The 18,414-nt window shown below is 44.2% G+C and overlaps 1 pseudogene across 1 annotated transcript; it reads right to left on the reverse strand.

Annotated features, from left to right (window-relative positions):
- Positions 1–1,546: 1,546 nt before the first annotated feature.
- On the reverse strand, positions 1,547–4,288 carry LOC100381592 (WD40 superfamily pseudogene; annotated as a pseudogene). The gene is made up of 5 exons (NR_159420.1): positions 3,679–4,288; positions 2,747–3,600; positions 2,307–2,618; positions 2,028–2,097; positions 1,547–1,853 (listed from the first exon to the last, which is right to left on the reverse strand). The product of NR_159420.1 is annotated as a WD40 superfamily pseudogene (transcript).
- Between the last annotated feature and the right edge of the window lie 14,126 nt (positions 4,289–18,414).

Here is an 18,414-nt window from a genome sequence, read left to right on the forward strand (position 1 = left end):
AGGAGTTATGTACAAAATAAATAAATAATTACATTATAAGGAGACAACGGTCTAGCAACCCAAAGTTGATTGGGAGACGACGGCCTAGACCTCTCACGAACACATCACAACATCCTCCACGCGCCTCATCCTGCGGTACCTGTTCTTGACCTGGGGGTGTGTGAGACAGCAAGAGTGAGCTCACATATGTTCATAGCTCAACAAGTTGTGGGGAATAATGTGCATGAACTCGCCAAAGATGGGAGCTCATGTGAAGTGTAAGGCTTACCAAAGAGGATGGTTGAAGCTGAGCATTGCTTTTAAAGTTGATCAAAATTTTATTAGCAATTACTAAGTATAAGTAAATACCAACCCAATTAAGTAGTAGAACAAAAGTAACAACAACACCTGCGATGCAATGCATATGACAAATTGAATTTAGTTCCATAAATTAATTAATCATGTGAGTGTCCGAGGTGCTCATGACCGTGAGCACGGCTAGTATACCAGTTTTACACTCTGCAGAGGTTGCACATCTTTACCCACAAGTCATGTTACCCATCTACCAAGAGCCGACCAATCCCATACACTTCTATCGAGGAGGCGAGGCAGGGTAACACTACAAGGCCTTTACAGAGTTCCACTAGCTTCAGAAATTCCCGCTACAGTTTTGTTGGGGGTCTGCTTTGTAGCCGAAGGTCCTGTCAGAAGAAACACCTTCAAAAGGTCAGCACAGAAATAACGCCGAAGCTACCTTCCAGGGAACTTCGGCATAACGACATGCCTTAAGACGAAGGGTTGCACCGACTTAAAGATGAAAAGACAGATTGACCCATGATAGTTCGTGTCATGATTGTAATCAATTGTAAAGGGTATAAATGTAATTTCACACAGGCTGCGCCCTGTGCCTATAAATAGATGGACAATACCCCTGTACTGTTCACGCTGACTTGTACTCGCTCTTGCGTCACGCTTGTACTTTCTCCTTCTGTCAAGCCGAAGGTACAAATGTAACTCCATATTATTTCTGTTTATCCATGATAATATGATAAAGATGAATTAATAATGTTATATGATTATTCACATTGTTATATGATTATTCACATTGTCTCTTATATTTCATATGTTTCTTCTTTCATTAACATATAATGTGGTGATGAAGGTACGTCCTTCATGACCTTCGTCTCACTACAAAAAAATGGTTTTGTATGAAAAAAGTAAAGTGTCATGTTTAGTACAAAATTGGTCATAAAAAGCATCTTATGACGAAAATGCTGCATCATAAGGGTCATCATATAACGACCGTCACATTATGTACCTTGTGACAACTGTTCAGAGTACCGTCACATAATGTCATCACCTTTTGTGACGGCCGCGTTCGTCCGTCACATATTGTTGCTATATATGACGGTGTTACCTGTCACATTTTTCCGGTCAACGCGTCACCTAAAGTTGGGATCGTCACTTATGGCACCCACATACAGTGACCATACAGTGACGACACACTGAGCTCTCATGATAGCTCACAGAATCATAATACACAGAAAAGCCATCATACACAACATACTCATCACAAGTCATACACAATTCCAGCACACTAGTTCTTCCACAACAGAGGTTCAAACATACAAAGGTTCCACCACAAAGGTTTGAAGCATTCAAACAGATTGCACGTAGTTCTGACAAAGTTCTAACCACAGATATGTTCTAGCAAGGTAGTTGTGCTTGGCCTGGCGCAGCAAACTTTGGTTTTCTTCAAATGCGGCCTGTTGAGCTTGTACTTGTGCTTGCAACTCTTCCTGCTTCCTAGCAGCTTCCTCTCTTTCAGCTTGGAGTTTTTCCTCAAACTGATATAAGATTTCTTCAAGTGCGGCCTGTTGAGCATATAAAAAACTTGGGATATAAGATTTGCCATGAAATATTGGTACATGCCAACATCAATACAACATAGTCAAATAATGGGCATATTGGACTAGACATAATGTTAATCATTGTTCTATCTCATCAGTCATCACAGACAAATAGTGTGCCTGACTAAAATAATTCACCTTAGGATCTCGTAGGTAGTGAACAATTTCCTCAAGTTCAGCTTTAGCTTCGTCAACTCCAGTGACCTTGCTGGACGAGACAAGGTGAGCAAAGCAAGTGAAGTAACCAACCGTACCCTAGTGTTTCATTGCAACAGTACAACTTTCAAAATTAAACTACCATATTCTTTTCATCAGACATTCTACTAGTTACACTTAAAAAAGATAAAACCAGACACTAACCACTTGTAGACGAATATTATGAAAAGAGAACAAGTACATGTGGAAGTTTTATCCAACCTTTGTATTTGTATGCCCCTTAAATGTTTGAACTGGACTGTCAATTATCCTTCCTGGACTCATCGATAAGTCCCAAAGCTTCAATGAGTTGTCAGTAGATGCAGATACTATTGTCGATGCATCCAGATACTTAACATAGCTTACAGTCTTTGTGTGCCCAACTAGTGTACAATAAGGAGCTCGTATGTGACGTAGATCATAGCAGTAAATTTTGTGGTCAGCAGAGCCGATGGCAATGGAGCGAGCAGTATCAGGTTGAAATTGCACAGAACACACATTTTCCCTTGTTTTAATAGTGCCAATACTCCCAGCCTGCACAGTTCACAAAAAAATGTGTTATAACAATGAAGAGAAGCAACTCTACATCCACATACAAGTTCGATAACCATGTTATCGTTAGTTAAAAAGCTGACATACAATAGGTGCAAGAATAAAATTGCCTGATTCATATCCCATAGCTTCACAGATCCATCATCACTCCCACTGACCAATTTTGTTGGGTCCACAATTGAGAAGTCCACCGACCACACACGTCACTCATGCTCCCTCATCTCAACAAAAACTTGACTCCTAGTAACATCCCAAACCTGAAAATACAGGGATATTATGGTAATTGCATCAAATACAATTTAGTTATAAAAAACATGCCACAGAACTTACCTGCACTATACCCTCAAAATCTCTAGATGCTATATGGCTCTTCATATAACTGTTCCAGGAAATACAACTCAGTTTTGATCTATTAGACATCTCTACCACAGGATAGTGAATATCACGGTGTTCATTTACAATCATATTATACTCAAACACTTTTATCTTCTTATTTACACCAGCAGTTGCAAAAAAACTCTCTATCTCGGTCAAACCCTACGGAGCATACTAAGTGTTTGTTTTAATTCTAGTGTTTCTTACTGCCCCATGAATATTGGTTTTCCTATCTGCAAGATTCAGCCAATTTCCCAGGCTAGCTTGATCTTCAAACAACTGCATGCTCGTGTCTGTCAATCCACGTTCTGTCTTATGGAGTGTACGACCACAACACATATACTAACAAACAAATCAGTTCCCAGCTTTGAGGAGACGCATTAGCAACTGGCAGAAACAAAAATAGTACACAGCACACGACGCACCTCATCTTCGGTCTGGTTTCTGGCACAGGGTGCATTAGCAACTGGCAGAAAGATGCTTCCTTGGGCCATTTGAGCAGCAACTGTGGCGGCAACACCCGGTGCCTCAGATTCGCGGTCGCCATTGCCCGCATCTTGTCCTCCATCGTTTCGAATGTGCAGAACAGCTGCAGTCCGCGAAGCAAAGACGGGCGATGTCAAGACGTGCCGCAGAACAGAAGTATGTTGGTGTGAAGCAAACGCACCTCGAACAAGAGCACACCCAGTCTATAGACATCAGAGGCGAAGGTAGCGGCGCTGTCGTCCGCCTCCTCGGGACTGGTGTACCAGTTGAGCTCCATGGCCAGCACGCTCTTGAGCGGGAAGGACTTCCCCGCGCGCTCCTCGCCGCGTCCGGCGCCGTCCCCTCGCCGCGGAGGCGAGGCATCTGGGTCGGCGTCGGAGCCCGAGCACGAACCCGAGGCATCGGAGCCGAAGGCGGACTCGATGAAGGCGACGCGCGCGAAGGGCGGCGACACGACGAAGCACGACGGCCGCGCGCTGCCCACGACCACCCCCGGTGCGTGCGCGACGGCCACCGCCTCCGCCACCTGCCTGAACACGTGCAAGCACTCCGCCGCCTCCACCGCCCGGCCTGGTCGGTCCAGCCACTCCCGTAGGCTCACCTCGCCGCCGTCCTCCGCTCGTCTCCCTTCCTCCGCCGCATCGCCCTCGGTCTCCGCCTCCCCCCACCGCCGCGCGCCGCCAGCGGCGCCACGGGACGGCTCCATACCATGACCGGGATGGGGGGAGCGGAGGGCGCAGATGGGGGAGGGGAGGGCGCAGCAGCTTCGCTTTTCTTCCTCTCCCGCCCGCAGGCGCCCTTGCCTCAGCCCGTCCGTCCGTTAGGGGAATTTTGGTCATCTTGGGCGCGAGATGGGAAAGTGAATACCGTCATGAGAAAGGGTACGGTCTTTTTCTAGAAAAAAACATAAAGTGACACCACCAAATCATCACATAAAAGCACATCTAAGCGTCATAAAAGTAAAACCGTCTACCGTCTTCTGGCGCCTGATAATATATGACGAATCTTCGTACCCTTATGTGACAACAAAAACACTATCGTCATAAAATCTTCATTGCCTCATGAAAATATGACGACTCAAAAAATTTCATCATATTATGTGACATTATATGACGATAACAGACCTTGTCATTAAGTATTTTGTCATAAAAGGACAAATTTCTTGTAGTGTCTGAAGATCATTATAGACTAAGGTAAATAATGCTTCGAAGGACGAAGGGTATTAACCTTTAACATTTTGTGTTGCCTTGTTCTTAATTCATAGCATTTGAGAACAAGTTCCCAACAAGTTTATAGGAAGCTCCAGTATAGGAATCCCTCGTCTGACCGCCATCGCAGTAAAATCAACCCAAGGACCTCCCTACACTGACCACTCCCCTACTGCCCTTGCCCTTTCGGGTAAGGAAGTCATCCACTAGCTTTCCTAGTTAATCAGCTAAAGGCGTCCCATTAAACCCTTGTGGTAGCACTGTTTTCCTGGGTGGTCGCTCCATGTTCCCATTAACATAATGATCTTAACATGAACAGTAATAATAAATAGAGAATAAAAGTGTAATCATGAATAATGTATCTCCATACCTAAATCCACATAAAGCAATAGCAGGTACTACCCAAAAATATTTTAGGGGTAACCAAGGTATAAAGATATCCAAGGCTGGGGTAACCTATTGAATCCCATCAAAATTAAACTATGCAGATCATTATAATTAATAAGAACATGGTTGGGAAAAAGTAGGTGATCAAGGGCACAACTTGCCTGGGACTTGAGATTCCACGTACCCTCTTGCTCTTCGGATGACACGTTTCCTCACTGCTAAACGTAGCAATACATACAAACATGGTATAGACAAAATTATCACACCAAACATAAGAACAAACTGCATATTAATATTCTACGCTGCGTAACGAGATCGTAGGAGCAAGAATTACTAAATTCGGAGTTACGGTTACCAAGTTATGAATTTCTGGAGTTATTTGGTACCTAGAATAGAGTAATTTAAGTGGACAAATTTACTCTAAGTTTCATGGCTAAACAGTGTTACTAGATGATAAACAATATTAAAACAAAATTAATGCAACTAGAATGGATCAATTTGGAGTTAGAATGAATTAAATATGAATTAAACAGGTTTATGGATTAATTTTAATACTAAAATCCTATTTTCTTTATTAATTCTAAATTTCCTAAGTGTTCTGGACCGAGGACAATAATATCAGAGAGCCTAGGGTCTAAATCATTAAAAACAGGACCTGCTTTTAAGGCTCTTTCAATAAACACGAACTGCTGGTTGATTACTAGATTCTACAGGGGCTCTTTAGCAAAAGATTATGGCCGAAGGGGTATCTTCAGACCTGAGCCGCACGATTCAGATCTGATGGTCTCAGATATAACATGAAAGGGTATGTTACTAGGTGCGCTGGATCGATAATCAACGGTCACGATTCAAATACCCGAAGGGGTATCCACCTGTCTGATCTGGAGCATCCGTGGCTGATCCAAAGGCCGATCACAACAACACATCACAACCCCGGATCCAGTGGCCACCGGTTTTCTTCCCAAAAGCAGCACCGTACCCAGCCCATGGCGGCGCCACACGCCCATAGTGGCCACGCCGGAGAGCAAGGAGTCGGCGCCTCGGAGCTCAAAATCTCATCGCCCTAAACGCAAAAAAGGAAACCAAGACCACTACTAGCTTCATAGGCTAACTTACCTCCGGTAGAAGTGCCTCAGCACAGCGCCCACAAAGAAGGGTGACCCATCGGCGATGGACAAGCCCCGACGAACAATCCTTCCCTGTATTGGCCACCATCTCGCAAGGGAACGGCACACACACGATCCACATGATCAGGCGCACACAGTAGGCCGTGCGACACACATAACATCGGTGGGGAAAGTGAGAGTCCATGGCAAGGTGCCGTATGTGGTGGAGCTGTTCTTTTAGTGAACAACAGCGGCACCCCGAACAGTCATCCGACTTCAGGACTTCGCGAGCATGTCCCTGGACCGCCCGAGGCTATCTTCTGATGTTGGGGTGACATCCAAGGCGAGATTGGATGATGGCACCCCCAGCTTTCTCATGGTCTCGATTGACCGCGCACGGCAATGGGGGTCACATGTGTCCGCTTATATGCGCATGAGGCCCTGGCGATTGGTGTGTATTAGCGATTGGGGCGGAGAAGCGGAACGGACCTGGAGTCAGGCTGGTGCATAGCTTGGAAGATTCGAGCAGTGGTTTCGTCGATGAAGCCGCGCAGGAAGCGGAGTTTGTTGTGCTCCCCCGGTGTTCAGTTTTAGGAGGAAGACGACTTACAACATGGGCTCGCCAGGTGGTGAACGGGAGGTCACGATTACGGAGCGGGGACGCTGGTGGTGAGGGCCCACGCGATAGTGTCACATCAAGAGCAGGCGCGCGTGCAACATTAGATCGGGCGGCCCACGCGGTGCCAGCGTTAGGTGGGCCAGAAGGTGAGCTGAGCTGGGCCAGAAGTAGGGAGCTCGGCCCAAGCAAGTTTTCTTTTTTTTATTTTTATTTTCTATTTCTATTTTATTGCAAACTACAAGTTCAAACTTCATTCAAATTTTACTTAGATCTGATTTACATACCATATGAAATCATTCAAATAATTCCTAGCATGAATGCAAAAGTGGAATATTTATTTATTATCTCATTTTATTGTTTATGCTTTTATATGTAATATTGGTCAAAGAAACATTTATTAAATTCAATAGGAAAACTCCCTACTATTTATTTTTCTTAAGTTAAAAAAAGTCTAGTCTAGATTTGAGTCATCTAAATTTAATAGTCATTTAAGTAAATACTTATAGTGTATCATTTAATGAAATGAATTATCATTTAGTTGAACAGAAAACCTTTCTAATACTTCTTTTCTAAGTTAATTCTTGGTTTCAAAATTCAGTCTTCAAAATTCAAAGCTCAAGTATAATTTGAGATATCTGGATTTTACTATTTTATTTATTTATTTATTTATTTATTTTATTATCTTTCCCTTACGCAAATTTTGGGTTTTACAAGAGAAGTTGTTGTTCAAGTTGTTAAGTGCAAATGACAATACTGTCCCTGTGACATTTGTAAATCTTGTATGTAATTTTCGAGGATATGAATGTAATATCGTACGAAGCTGTACGATTGCCTATAAATAGATGAACAGTACCTCAGTACTGTTCACGCTGGATTATAATTGCATTCACGTCATTTCCTTCAAACAAGCCGAAGGTATCAATGTAATATGAGTTTTAATGTTATTAGTACATTCAATACGAAATGAATATATGGCATGATATTGTGACTATGTTTTAATATCCGTGAATGATGAAGACTTGTTCTTTATGATCTTCGTCAAAGATTTGTTATACCCGTAGGGGAATAATGCTTCAAAGAACGAAGGTCTTTAACGTATAGCAAATATGTTGCCTTATTCTTAATTCACAGTAATAGAAAGCAAGTGACCAACATTGGCGTCCACCTCCGGTGAACTCAAACAACCACCTTCGTGAAGAACTCGAACGACTACCTTCGTCATGCCACCGAAGAAGACAGCAGCGCCAGGGGCTGCCCTTGCACCGTTGGACACCAATCAAGATGGGCTCCTTCTAAGGGAGGCCCAAAGCCAGAAGAGGAAAGCTATTAGCCCAACACCACATGAAGAAGAGTTGGACCAAGAAATCAGGGATCTAGAAGCTATTCATCAACAAGTGGAGAGAAGAAGGGAGAAGATGCTTCGGATGGCTGAGCTCCAGAAAAAGATTGATGGAGTAGCCGAAGAGATGTGTCACATCACACAAGACAACGAGCAAGGACATAAGCCACAATAGAGAGAGCTTCGCCAAGAAAGTCCTACCCATGATGACATATGGTATGAGGACTTTCATCATGATACCATTGCTTTTGATGATGCTTTCCCCTAGCTATAGAATTGCAGGCTACCCCATGGCCACCTTCATACAAACCACCTCAGCTTCCCATGTATGATGGGAACTCGGACCCAAAGTGGTTTCTTATGAGCTACGAAGAAACCATATCATCATATGGTGGTAACACTGCTGTCATGGCAATATCCTTCGTCATGACAGTCAGAAGTGTTGCTCAAACCTGATATTCTTCTCTTAGGACACGAACAATCACATCATGGCAGAAGTTGAAGGATATGTTAGTCACCAGCTTTCAGGGCTTTCAGACGAAGCCAGTGACTACTCAAGCCCTATTTCAGTGCACACAGGACCACGAGGAGTATTTGCAGGCATACGTTCGAAGGTTTCTGCATCTCAAAGCTCAGGCGCCAATGGTGTCAAATGAGATTGTCATTGAAGCCATGATCAAGGGACTTCATCTAGGTCCAACAGCGCAATATTTCGCTAGGAAGCCCCCACAAACCCTAGAGAAGCTTCTCCAGAAGATGGATGAGTACATTAGAGCCGATAATGATTTCCGACAAAGAAGGGAGGAAGCTTACAGATATTCTGAGATGACTAGGGGCTTCAGAGGAAGGCTCCACCTAAGGCATGTCAGAACGATACATAATCCCAACCAAAGTGAAGACAGATGCAATCAAAACCAAGGGCACCAGCACAGTTCCCAGTCAACTGGGACGCAACAAAGCATCTTCAGACTGCTAGCCCCAAGAGGCAGAGGAGGACGAAGCTTCGGAGGAAGATTCAACTCACAACAAAGAAGGTTGTTTTGCTTGTTCTGTGGAGAGGATAAGGGGCACACAATTAGAGCCTGCCAAGTTACAATACAGAAGCAAAAGGAGATAGCTGAGGCCGAAGCACGATAGAATTAGCCGAAGCAAATCCTACATACTGCTTCGTGTTATTCCCCATACATTCCCAAGTATATGGGCAATCAACAACCATTTTCACAACCTACAGTTTTAGTAGCTTCTGCAAGCCACTCTCCAGCTGCATGGGCCGTACCACAACCACCGGTCATGGCTCCAACTTCATCCCACAACCAGCAGCCTGAAGGGCAGCGCCAAATTTAGCAGCAACATGATGCAAGAGAAGAGTCTAAGCTTGGACAGTTAATAGCACTGTTACAGAGTCGAGGCACATTTACTGAAGCTACAAAGGGACTGGGCTAAAATCTTGATATACACCTATTGTAATTTTCATTTCTCTCGTTTCATGTTCTTGTCTCAGAAACTTTTTGACAAGGTGCAACCTTCGACATGTTGTAATAAATCTGTGGTTTCACCATCAAGTGTATCAGCAAAGGTGAAAAAGCTCCAAAGTCGTTCCTACGGGGATGCAGAGCTAAAACACCACCTAAGTAAAAGGTGAAGAAGCTTCAAAGTCGTTCCTAAGGGGATGCAGAGCTTAGCTCCAATGTTGTTCCGATGGGGATGCAGAGGTAAAATACCACCTAAGTAAAAGGTGAAGAAGCTCCAAAGTCGTTCCTAAGGGGATGCAGAGCTTAAATGCCACCTAAGTAAAAAAGTGAAGAGACTCCAAAGTCGTTCCTAAGGGGATGCAGAGTCTTACTACTGCAAAATGTTTTCTATTAACATTTGTCGCATCATAACATTGCATCATTCTGCATCATAGTTGTGGCAGAACCTCCCAAGTTATTGGGCCCACATGCACCTCCCTCGTCTCAAAGACCTCAGACGGCTATACATGTGCACCAGATAACTTAACAGGATCCGTCCAAGTGTCCAAAGGACCCTGGATAAACCACTTATAACCAGGATCACAAGATTAAGTAAACACAAATCACACAACAACATTTGCGGCAGAATTTCTATAAAGCCCAAAATTGGTAGAAGAAAAATAAATAAATACATATATTTATGATAATGTTTTAGGATTTTTTGAAAACCTTTGGAAAGTATTAGGTCCCTTTCCTTTACATAATGAGATAATGGTATTAAAGTAGTCAAAATAACAAATAAATAAATACAGAAATGTGCATACTAGGTTCTTGTATTTTTGCATTTGTATTCAAATTTATGAGACAAGTTTAAGTTTGAAAAATAGAATTTGAAAATGGAAGGAAAAGAGAATGAAATAAAAATGGAAAATACATTACAAAGAAATATATATATAAATAATTATAATTCTTCATGCTAGTACTTTATGTGTGCACTCAATTTGTGAAACTCACCAACAAATTTGAATTTGAAATACTAAGTTTGAAATTGTGAGGGAATTCAAATAAGAAATTATAAAAGAAAAAAAGGGAAAGAAACACCTTTGGGCCCAAATCCCGCGCTCGGCCCACTCACTCCACTTCCTTCCCCTCTGCACGGCCCAACCAACCGCAACCCTCTATTGCTCTTTACCCGCGAGGCCCCACCGCTCAGCTCGTGCGCACCTGTGCTTGGGGTCAGCCGCTGACGGCTTGGGCCCGCTGGCCAGCTCATTTGTTGCTCCGTGTCCATGCCGCGTGACACCACTGGGTGGGACCATGTCATCAGCTACATGGCTGACCACTGTCACGCGCCTTTGGTCAATCGGTGGGCCCGGTGGGTCAGAGCACCTACCAGCGCCATGGCCACAAGCTTCGTGGAGTACAGTTGGATCTCCTGGCGTAGGATACTAACAGAAGCATCTCCCTGGGGATTTGGGGCCACGTGAATGCCTATATAAGCATGCACGGCTCTCTTTCCTCTTACATCCCGTGTTCCGCGACAATAGAAGGCGCTGGTGGAGCAGGGTTGCACGGGAGCACCGTCGTGATTCACCGCCATCGTGAAGTTGTGCTGGGGTGTCGATCTACAACCTTTGGTGGGCCGGAGGGTAGCACAACCTAGAGCTTGTGTTTGGAGTTGCGACACATTGTCCTGGGGGGAGCCGCGTGGTCCCGGCCAATTTCTCGCCATAGTAAACCTGTGGCGACCGCATCTGTTGGGGGCCTTCGTCCCCCAAAGGTCCTCAAAAACGCAACTGACCATATGTCTTCAGCATGACATAGATTATTATAGGAGGCTTCAACTTTGGAGTTGAGATCTTCTTCTGTGACAAGGGTAGAGGTGTAACCCAAAGGTGACAAAAATGGGTGACGAAGCTATGGTCAAGGTACTTTGGCTCGGGTTGATGACGAAGACCAAATACAACAGTGACCAAAAAAGGATGAAGACTATTTTGTCCTTAATGTTTAATATTGCGATTATAGATGGATGACAAGGACATAAATGTACTATTACTCGGGTTGCGTCTCGTGCCTATAAATACATGAACAGTAGCACCGTACTGTTCACGCTGGATTGTAATCACTCTCCCGCATCTTCACCTTTAAGCAAGCCGAAGGTATCAATGTAATATGGATTCTGTTAATATTCATACATGTTTTGTGGAATGCAAATATAGATAAATCAACGAGATACAATTATTGTTTACATCCTTTTGCATTCTTATCTATATAATAAATGATGAAGGTATGTCCTTCTCGACCTTCGTCTGATGAGTATTATATCCATGAGGAGATAATACTTCGGAAGACGAAGGTCTGTTATAATTAACAATTATGTTGCCTTGTACTTGACTCACAACATTTGAGAACAAGTGACCAACATTGGCACCCACCTCCGGTGAACTCACTTCCACAACCTTCGGCAAGCATTCACCTTCGTCATGCCGCCGAAGAAGACAACAGTGCCAGAGGCTGCCCTGCAGCCATTGGACACAAATCAGGACGCACTCTCCCTGCGAGAGGCCAGGATCCAGAAGAGAAAGGCCACTAGCCCAATGCTTCATGAGGAGCAGCTTGACCAGGAGATCAAGGATTTAGAAGCAATCCACCAGCAAGTACAGAGGAAAAAGGAAAAAAATGCTTTGACTGGCCGACCTTCAGAAGAAGATTGACGAAGCAGCTGAGGAGATTCGTCATCTCACTCAAGATGACAAAGACCGAAGGCCCCAACATAGGGAGCTTCATCAAGAAAGGAGAATCAACGGAGATGAATGGTACAACAACTTTCATCATGATAACTTTGCTTTCGATGATGCTTCTCCTATGGCAGCAGAATTGCAGGCTACCCCATGGTCACCATCCTACAAGCCACCTCAGTTACCCATGTATGATGGGCATTCGGATCCAAAGTAGTTTCTGATGAGTTACAAGGCAACAATATCCTCGTATGGGGCAACGCTGCTGTCATGGCAGTCAGAAGCGTGGCTCAGACATGGTATTCCTCTCTTCGGCCAGGGACAATTACGTCGTGGCAGAAGCTGAAGGACATGGTAGTCACCAGCTTCCAGGGCTTTCAGACGGAGCCAGTCACTGCTCAGGCCCTGTTTCAATGCACGCAAGATCATGAGGAGTACCTACAGGCGTACGTCTGAAGGTTCCTGCATCTGAGAGCTCAAGCGCCTACAATGCCCAATGAGATTGTTATTAAGGCCATGATCAAGGGGCTTCGACTAGGACCCACAACCCAATATTTTGCAAGGAAGCCACCACAGACCTTGGAGAAACTCTTTCAGAAGATGGATGAGTACATCCGAGTTGATAATGATTTCTGCCAAAGAAGGGAGGAAGCATAAAGGTATTCTAAAATGAATAGCGGCTTCGGAGGAAGACTTCATCCCAGGCATGTCAGGACAATCCACAATCCTAATGCCAACGACGAAAGGGCCAACAATGCTCAGAGCAGTCACCACAGCTCACAATCTTTGGGCGTGCAACAAACTTCTTACAAACCACCAGCTCTGAGAGGCAGAGGAGGGAGAAGCTTCAGTGGAGGAAGGTACGGTAATCAGCAAAGGAAATTGTTCTGCCTTTTCTGTGGCGAGGACAAGGGACACACAACGAGGACGTGCCAGTCACGATCCAAAAGCAAAAGGAAATTGCTGAAGCCAAGGCACGACAGAATCAGGCGAAGCAGGTCCTGCATACTACTTCGTGCTACTCTTCATATATCCCCGAATACGTAGGAAATCAACAGCCTATAGCTTCTGCTGCTTCAGCAAGTCACTCTCAAGCTTCCTGGGCTTAATTACCACCACCCCCACCACTGGCGCTTGCCCCAAGTCATGATCAATAGCCAGAAGGGCATCTTCGGCCTCAGCAACAATGTGACCTTCGGGAGCAGTCTGAAGCTCGCACAGTTAATAACACTGTGTCCGAGTCCAGGCATATCTACTGAAGATGACACAATGTCTTGGCCAAAAGCAAGTCTCGACTTGTTTTATTTCTACTCTTTTTGCTTTTATATTTCCTTCACAAAAGACAATACATGAAGGTTTAACATTTAGCTCAATGTAATAAACTTGTGGTTACACCATCGAGTGTGACAAGACCAAGTTCTGAAGCTCCAAGGTCGTTCCTAAGGGTGTGTAGAGTAAGTTCTGAAGCTCAAAAGTTGTTCTTAAGGGAATGCAGAGCTAAGATACCGCCTAAGTAAAAGGTGAAGAAGCTCCAAAGTCGTTCCTAAAGGGATGCAGAGCTTAAATACCACCTAAATTAAAGGTGAAGAAGCTCCAAAGTCGTTCCTAAGGGGATGCAGAGCTTAGCTCCAAAGTTGTTCCTAAGGGGATGCAGAGCTGAAATACCACCTAAGAAAAAGGTGAAGAGACTCCAAAGTCGTTCCCAAAGGGATGCAGAGTCTGGGTCTATATCCGTGTGCTTTCTTACTTTCGGCGCAAATATCATTCCGCATCATACCATCATATCATATCGCATAGCATCGCATCATACATCATTTTGCATCACCAAAAAGTTGTGGGGCAACAAAGGAGAGTTGCTCTTTCAAAAGAATTGATCGGATTATGAAAAGAAATACTACATCATAAGTCATGCCTTCAGCAGATATATACTCCTACACAAAGTAAATCTTCGTCAGCAATGGCATAATGAGAATCTTTTTCTTTGCGACGCATTAAAAGAATGGAAGGTGTTTTTTCGCCAACGGCTCAAAAACGGTACGTTCGAAGGTTTCATGCATCACAAAGAAATATATTACATTAATATACATACAAAACTTGATGCTTGTGTAACACCCCAAGTGTTACCATGGCTATGGCACACCTATGCACTAATGACTGTGATCACATGTGAAAGAAACTTAAGGAGAAGAGCATAAGAACCTTGGAGGCCATGTATTAACCAAGAAATGTGAATGACCAAAAGCATTACCCAAGCCTTTGTGCAAAGATCACCTTGGGCAAAAGAGGATTAAACCCTAGACCCCTCTTGAACCCCTATCTCCTAAAACCTTGGTTGAAGGGGGGGGATTAAGCAAATGTGCAAATCATGACCTAACCTTGGCTAAAGTTAAGTAACATATTAATCATCAAATATAGAGAGGAAACATGGCAAAAAGACCCCTTAAGAAACCCCAAATCCATTCCTTAAGTAGAGAGAGAGAGCTAGAGGTCTCTAATTCTCTCTAAGTCAAATTCTACACCTAATCTAAAGATCCACCGTGTTCACCTTGTAGATGGCACCAAAACCACCTAAGTTGTATACCAAAAATGTGGCATACCACCTAGGGCACCCCCTGGAAAAAGTTGAGACCGAGCCCTTGACATTTGACATGTCTTGGCATCACTTTTGTCGCGCAGCGGAGAGGGAGACAAGCCAGATTTGGCGTCCGCATATCTTCTGACCTAGGGCTTATCTTCCCTTGGAACTCATATACAAGAGATAGCCATAGGTGCCAAGAAGAGGTTTGCGCCGGATTTTTGCCAAGATTCGCACGTATGCGATCTCAGCAAGCTTTTGAACATGGGCAGAAGAACACCTCCACGTGTTCGACGCGCTCTGCGCGCGCCAGAGCACGCCCCCGCACGCCTCGCGCCACGCCAAGCCGCGCCCGCGTCTCCTGCTCGCGCCCGCGCCTATAAATCACCCTCAGGCATCGACCGTACTCCTCCGCGCACGCTCGACCTCACCGGAGCCCGAAACCACTGGCGCTTGCCCCGTGCACGGCGTGCCCGCGGCCACCCGAGCCCCTACCACCGTAGACCGGCCAACAGAGCCCTTCCCAGCCACGCCCGACCCTTAGAAGTGACTATGCACGCCTCGGTGAAGCTCCTCGAGCAAGGAATCGGACTTTGCTTCGCCGGAGAAGCCAGTCCACGGTCGCCGGACTTCGCCCGACCGACGGTGAACGTTGACCAGGTAATCCTCTACTCCCTTCTTCGATTCCTTATGCACATAGCCTCTATGTCACCCCGTGGAGCTCATCGTGCCATTTGATTGAACTAGATCGCCGTGGTTTAGCCGGAACACCCGCCGCCGACGAGATCACTCGCCTGCGCACGTGGACCGGACGATTTCGGCCACCTCTGCTGTCGAGCCGTACACCGTTGTGACCGCCAGGACCTCCCGGAGCCAACCCCGCCCCTCGCCGGACCTCTCTCGCCGCCGGTAAGCCGCACCGCCCTTTTCTTTTCCGCGGGTACTGTTTAAACCTGGGGAGGGACCGCGGGGGAGAAGAAGAAAAGGCTAGGGGGTTTTATGCATTGTCAGTGACTCAGGGGGATAGTAGCGCAGGGGTATAACTGAGAGGATTAGTTTAGAAAGAACCCATGGTCTTCGGTGCAAAGTGGTTTTTCCAGGAAACCTTATTATTAATCTGATTTAAATTCAAACAGAACTTGCATAATTCATATCTTCTGTTTTGTTCACCCAAATCGAGTCAAACCAATTTTGCCAGATCTTAAATAATGTAAACTACTTAAGAAAAATATAAAACCCCTAAGTGTTGCAGAAAACTTTAAGGTTTTGATTTAAATATTGATTTGGCCAAAAGCTAAATAATAGAAGGAAAAATAGTTGCACTGTTAGACTGAGGTTAAGAAAATTTGGAGAAGCACCTAATCACTTCTTCACCTGTTTAAAAATAATAAACCCCTCTGTACACCCAGTTAAGATAGAGTTTACCATTTAAATCCTTTTTAGCCTAAAGTTAAAGAAAATATTAATGGAGGTTTAAATGAAGAACCAGTGAGCACTCATATTTTTGTTAGTCTACTTATTCAGTATAGTTCACAAAAAAATTTATTATACCCTAGTTTAGTATAAAATAATTGGGATACCTTTTATTTTAAGAAAACAAGGAAAACTTAGAAAAACCCTAGAAAAATAACCCCAAGGTGAAAACACCCCAAACCTTGGGATAATTAATGTTTTGTTATTAAGAGCATAGGAAAAAAAGAAATTTGCTGTTTGACATTTTTCAAATAACAAGATAGTAGAAAGTGCCTTTTTGACATTAAACTTTAGAAAATCACAACTAAATAACCACCAATTAACCTTCTGTGATTTTTGGCACAGAAGCATGTGATTACTGTTAGATACCAACAAAAATGACCCTTAGGACAGAACCCACACCTAGTTAAGAGTTGTAGTGCAAGTGATCCCCCTTTTGCCCAACTTTTGTTATTTTTGTCCAAGGCATACTCTTTTTATTCTGGACCTCAAATCCATAGAACAGACTATAGTGACCAATGGTAATCCACTGTAATTTTTACAGAATTTTTGGAAAAAGTTAAACCACTGTTGTAGTTCAAACCCACACTAGAATTCATAAATAGAAAATGAAAAAGGGGAAATTAATAGTAGAAATTAGTGTCACCCTAGCCCAACCAGCAAAACCCTTTTTAAAATTGCCCACTGAAATATATAAGGGAAATACAAATCCACTATGCTTATCCCTAACAAAACTCCAAACCTATGTTGATAAGCATACACCACCAAGAGCCAAGTAAGACCAAGAAACCCTAAGTTACTAAACTAACTTAGTTTTCTTTTACTTAGCATAATGTTTACCAAATCCTGCATAATCATGGCATGCATATTCTTATTCATTGCATTCGATAGATTGCAACCTCGCTGACGGAGAGTACGTCCTCGTGCCGGAGCAAGGAGCTGCTCAGGAGGTAGCCCCGGATCCAGTACCAGAGCCTGCACCAGAGGATCTGTCTGCCCCAGCTTTGGAAGGCAAGCCCCGGTTTTATGCATAACCTATTCTATATGATATTTTACTACACTTAATGATTGTAGGCTTGTATTATGCACTTAAGTGTAAGAGTTGATTTAACCCTTAGTTGCATGAACTCAGGATTCCCTTTGAGATGAATACTAGTATGCTAGGTCAAGTAGCTGCTTTGCTAATTAAGGATCTCGGTAGAAGTCGAGTGATTTTTCTAGCACTCGCGCGAGGTTAGGAATTGGTTGTACCCACTTTCATATCATAATGATGCTGGTCTGTGGACAACAATCCATGGGGATTGGTTGTCTACGAGATGGGAAAATTGGAATAAGGATTAACGTGCGGATACCTGTGTCAAGCGTTTGAACGTACTAAGCACATGCCGAGAAATATGGTAAATCGGTAAGCCTAGTACCTGAGTGAACCTGCCCGCAGATTGCCCTCCTCACGCGACCTGAGACGTGGTCTCCCATTCCGGTTATGGTGGGTACAAGTGCGGTCACTGCACGACGGCAGTCGGGGTCAGTGAGGCATTGTACGCCAAGGCGGTGAGCCCCTTTCTGTTGCCAGGGAATCGATGGGGACGGTTGATGTGTGTGGGGACGGAGTGCCTCGCCACGTCGTGTGTTTAGGTTTACCTTGCAAGGATAAAAACTCGATTCGAATCGTCTGCTTCTCGCAGCTAATGAGACTGCTTGATCCATTGTACTGCATTGAGTAACAAGTGGAAATGTGATGAGTTGACACAAGATGTTGATTGCTAAATATGTTTGATACCATGAATGAGTAGATAGTACACATTTAGTCTTAAGAGACTCACACTTAAACTTGACAAAGCTAAAACTTGATGTATAAACTCAGCTAGTGCTTTTGGCAACCAAACCCCATAGCCAAACAGCTGCATGTCTAGAGGTAGAGGAGTAGACTCCTCACACCGGGTAAGTCTAGCTGAGTATTAGTATACTCAGCCTTGCTTGTGGCATAATTTTTACAGGTTCTCTGGAGGACATGGTTGCTG

The sequence above is a fragment of the Zea mays genome, chromosome 1 (genome assembly GCF_902167145.1).
Source record: "Zea mays cultivar B73 chromosome 1, Zm-B73-REFERENCE-NAM-5.0, whole genome shotgun sequence".
Taxonomy (NCBI): domain Eukaryota; kingdom Viridiplantae; phylum Streptophyta; class Magnoliopsida; order Poales; family Poaceae; genus Zea; species Zea mays.